Source organism: Schistocerca serialis, unplaced genomic scaffold (genome assembly GCF_023864345.2).
Source record: "Schistocerca serialis cubense isolate TAMUIC-IGC-003099 unplaced genomic scaffold, iqSchSeri2.2 HiC_scaffold_1183, whole genome shotgun sequence".
Taxonomy (NCBI): Eukaryota; Metazoa; Arthropoda; class Insecta; order Orthoptera; family Acrididae; genus Schistocerca; species Schistocerca serialis.
In genome coordinates, this window is record NW_026047385.1 from 27,501 (window position 1) to 32,500 (window position 5,000).

Consider the following 5,000-nt stretch of genomic DNA (forward strand, 5'->3'; position numbering starts at 1 on the left):
AGCATATGACTACTGGCAGGATCAACCAGGGAGCTGCGTCAACTAGAGCTGAGCAGCCGGCCGCCCGGGAGTGTGTCCCGGGGGCCCGCGCGAACACGCAAGCGTCCGCTCAATTATTCTGCAAACAGGAGGAGGCTGAGCTCCCCTGCACAACACACCTCGAAACCCTCTCAGGTCCCGGCGGCGCGCAGCGCCGTCCTAAGTACTTGGTCGGGTTCGAGAGAGGCGCAATCGCCCGGAGTTAGGCGAGTAGACGCTTTAGGTGCGACCACCCGTGCTCCCAACTGAGCTTGCCGCTGCCGACAGAGGCCCGGGAGCGTGCTGTCGTGGCATTGCCGGCGGGAGACAACACGCGCCACCTACGGTGACCGGCAGCTCCAACGCCAGCGCCACAGAAGGACAAAAGCCCCACTTGGGTGCCGAAGCGAACTCTCCCAGCACAGCGCACGCGCCAACACGTCCGCACAGCTGCGATACAAACCACCTGCGAGAACCGCTGGGGCGACCGAGCAGCAGACGGCGTCGCGGCGCCGAGCGCCGGGCGGCGGCGCATCCTCAGCGCACACAGTCCTCAATCGGACCAGCACACTGCAGATGGCCACCGCGCTTCGCACCGGGCCCGCGAGGACCTACTTTGGCCGCAAGGCGCCGCGAGCAGGGGGCGCCGGCGCGCAGCTGCGCCGCCTGCCGCGTCCGTCGGCCGGCGCGCCTGCCACTGGCCGCCCCCACCAGCCGGCTGTAGCGCGTGCGCCCACGCACCGCGCTGCCAGCACGCCGGGCGGCCCCCCCTCACCGGCCGGGGACGGTCCCACCCAGCCACCGCCGCGTATCGCCTCACACCCAGATCCCCTTTCGCGTTCGTGGGCATGGTGGGTCCCCTTTCACGTTCGTGGGCATGGTGGGTATCCCTGAAACAACCGGTTAATAGCTCGACCGATCGTCGCCAACACTGATTCACCTCTAGCGAGAACAACCGCACCACAACGGGTTACCTGTTGTTCATTTGCGTAACGTCACCAGCAAACGTAGACGTCCATCGCCATTTGCAACGAGTATTGCATGCCTGTGTCAGGTGTCACAACACACTACGTCTGCCCACATAGACGCAACAACATGTGCACGCCTCGAGAACACGTGGAAGGTAGCCCCCGTACGTATGCGGTGTCCATTGCGCGAACGACTGTCAGCCGGCCTCTGCAGGATGTCGCAGATGTGGAACGCGGTGCAACATGCTATCACGGTGTGTGAGAAGAGACGACTACGTCCGAATACACGCTCCACTACATCAACAGACTGCTCATGCTGATCGCCATCCAGGGCGTCCGTTCCTCCCACACGTCTGAATGGCGTACCACACTGCAATCCAGCTCTTATAGGGAGACGACACGTAGCTGCGTGCACAATATTTGGACTGTATGGTCTGCCGTTGCTAGGCGCAGTCGTCGTACGGTCACACATGTGCCACGATGTATCATTCAGTACATACGGACCAATGTGCAGTACAGTTTGTGGGTTTTGCGTACATCGGCGGACAGGTGACAGGCCGTACCACAACGTAGGCTGAGTACGTCGGCATGCGAAGGGCATTGAACATGCAAACTTCTCAACGACCAGCTTGCGAAGGCAGGGGGGAAGGGGGGGGGGCATGTACGTCCTGCTGCTATCCACATTACAGTGTATAGCAGGAGCATGTGGAAAGTCAGCAACACCTGCAAGGTGTTTAACATGACGCGATACACAGGGGACCGGGCAGTGCGAATAGCGAACTATATTGCGAGGGTTGCGGTTAGGCAACACTACACTAATTTAACGAGTTGCATAACAATTACAGAGCAGGTTCAGCGACAACGTGCGTCAGGTTAAGGCGCAATATAGGTTAGGTTGAGGCACAATATAGGTTAGGTTAAGGCACAACATGGGTTACGTTAAGGCACAAATTGGGTTACGTTAAGGCACAACATGGGTTACGTTAAGGCACAACATGGGTTACGTTAAGGCACAAATTAGGTTACGTTAAGGCACAAATTAGGTTACGTTAAGGCACAAATTAGGTTACGTTAAGGCACAAATTAGGTTACGTTAAGGCACAAATTAGGTTACGTTAAGGCACAAATTAGGTTACGTTAAGGCACAAATTAGGTTACGTTAAGGCACAAATTAGGTTACGTTAAGGCACAAATTAGGTTACGTTAAGGCACAAATTAGGTTACGTTAAGGCACAAATTAGGTTACGTTAAGGCACAAATTAGGTTACGTTAAGGCACAAATTAGGTTACGTTAAGGCACAAATTAGGTTACGTTAAGGCACAAATTAGGTTACGTTAAGGCACAAATTAGGTTACGTTAAGGCACAAATTAGGTTACGTTAAGGCACAAATTAGGTTACGTTAAGGCACAAATTAGGTTACGTTAAGGCACAAATTAGGTTACGTTAAGGCACAAATTAGGTTACGTTAAGGCACAAATTAGGTTACGTTAAGGCACAAATTAGGTTACGTTAAGGCACAAATTAGGTTACGTTAAGGCACAAATTAGGTTACGTTAAGGTACAATATGGGTTAGGTTAAGGTACAATATGGGTTAGGTTAAGGTACAATATGGGTTAGGTTAAGGTACAATATGGGTTAGGTTAAGGTACAATATGGGTTAGGTTAAGGCACAACGTAGGTTAGGTTAAGGCACAACATAGGTTAGGTTAAGGCACAACATAGGTTAGGTTAAGGCACAACATAGGTTAGGTTAAGGCACAACATAGGTTAGGTTAAGGCACAACATAGGTTAGGTTAAGGCACAACATAGGTTAGGTTAAGGCACAACGTAGGTTAGGTTAAGGCACAACGTAGGTTAGGTTAAGGCACAACGTAGGTTAGGTTAAGGCACAACGTAGGTTAGGTTAAGGCACAACGTAGGTTAGGTTAAGGCACAACGTAGGTTAGGTTAAGGCACAACGTAGGTTAGGTTAAGGCACAACGTAGGTTAGGTTAAGGCACAACGTAGGTTAGGTTAAGGCACAACGTAGGTTAGGTTAAGGCACAACGTAGGTTAGGTTAAGGCACAACGTAGGTTAGGTTAAGGCACAACGTAGGTTAGGTTAAGGCACAACGTAGGTTAGGTTAAGGCACAACGTAGGTTAGGTTAAGGCACAACGTAGGTTAGGTTAAGGCACAACGTAGGTTAGGTTAAGGCACAACGTAGGTTAGGTTAAGGCACAACGTAGGTTAGGTTAAGGCACAACGTAGGTTAGGTTAAGGCACAACGTAGGTTAGGTTAAGGCACAACGTAGGTTAGGTTAAGGCACAACGTAGGTTAGGTTAAGGCACAACGTAGGTTAGGTTAAGGCACAACGTAGGTTAGGTTAAGGCACAACGTAGGTTAGGTTAAGGCACAACGTAGGTTAGGTTAAGGCACAACGTAGGTTAGGTTAAGGCACAACGTAGGTTAGGTTAAGGCACAACGTAGGTTAGGTTAAGGCACAACGTAGGTTAGGTTAAGGCACAACGTAGGTTAGGTTAAGGCACAACGTAGGTTAGGTTAAGGCACAACGTAGGTTAGGTTAAGGCACAACGTAGGTTAGGTTAAGGCACAACATAGGTTAGGTTAAGGCACAACATAGGTTAGGTTAAGGCACAACATAGGTTAGGTTAAGGCACAACATAGGTTAGGTTAAGGCACAACATAGGTTAGGTTAAGGCACAACATAGGTTAGGTTAAGGCACAACATAGGTTAGGTTAAGGCACAACGTAGGTTAGGTTAAGGCACAACGTAGGTTAGGTTAAGGCACAACGTAGGTTAGGTTAAGGCACAACGTAGGTTAGGTTAAGGCACAACGTAGGTTAGGTTAAGGTACAACGTAGGTTAGGTTAAGGTACAACGTAGGTTAGGTTAAGGTACAACGTAGGTTAGGTTAAGGTACAACGTAGGTTAGGTTAAGGTACAACGTAGGTTAGGTTAAGGTACAACGTAGGTTAGGTTAAGGTACAACGTAGGTTAGGTTAAGGTACAACGTAGGTTAGGTGAAGGCGCAATGTAGGTTAGGTTAAGGTACGATATACCTTAGGTTAAGGTACAATATCGCTTAGGTTAAGGTACAATATAGCTTAGGTTAAGGTACACGTTGTAGGGAAAGGTGTATTTTGGGGGGGGAGGGGGCGGCAGGTTCGTTGATAGTGATTATCGTAAGTGCATGCCTGCGGGATCATCCGATTTGTCACGTCAGGATGCACTTGTGGCTCATGACAGGCGGCGCTCCGATTCCAAGGTTGTGGCAGATCTGTGTCTTTCATTCCTGCCATTGTTTGTGTACTGTGACAGGAGGCAGTATTGTGATGTTGGGTGCACCCCTGTGTAGGACATGTGTGGGTGTTCGTGGCTTAGCTGAGCAATGGCGGATGTCGGAAGGGTGGGATATTCTGTTTTCTGGGTGGACCTCCCGGTCTGGTTATGATAGTGTGGATTGTGTAATGTGGCGGAGAGGATGCACCGGATGTTCTTCCATGCTGGTGGTTAGATATTGTGTGTGTGCCTGTTAGAGGCAGAGAGTAGTGTGTGATAGTGTCTGGCTGACGTGTGGTTCTCATTGTGTGCAGAGTCTTTCAGCATGTATAGGGACGGTTGTATATATTATCTGTATTCTGATGGCTCTGCATCTATTACTAATCAGTGCCGTGTATACGGTTACTCTGGTTCCAGTCGAAACTGTTCTATCTCTGTACATTAGTGACACTGCGGCTCCACTATGTTGCCGCCCCTGTCGGCCGTTTCCCCCAGTGTGTGGCTAATGATTATCAGCAATCAGTCTATTAGTCAATACCGGTAGTGTGACGACGTGAAATGTCCGGGATGGGGGAAGCTACACGCTTCCCGTGGGTCAGGGCCTAGAAAGACTCTTCCCACGCAGGAGGCTCGGACTGTCATTACTCTTCCGAGAAATATATTTGCCCAGCGTTTTTTGCGACTGCGAGTGCGACGCGTACGAGTACCGACATGGATGGGGCGCTTC

At 50.5% G+C, this 5,000-nt stretch overlaps 1 non-coding gene across 1 annotated transcript in view; it reads right to left on the bottom strand.

The window, feature by feature from the left end:
- The window catches only part of LOC126434181 (small subunit ribosomal RNA), a 1,909-nt gene extending 1,877 nt beyond the window's left edge, over window positions 1-32 (bottom strand). Inside the window, exon 1 of the ribosomal RNA XR_007579032.1 lies at window positions 1-32. This exon is cut by the window's left edge and continues 1,877 nt beyond it. This is a non-coding gene — a ribosomal RNA (small subunit ribosomal RNA).
- Between the last annotated feature and the right edge of the window lie 4,968 nt (window positions 33-5,000).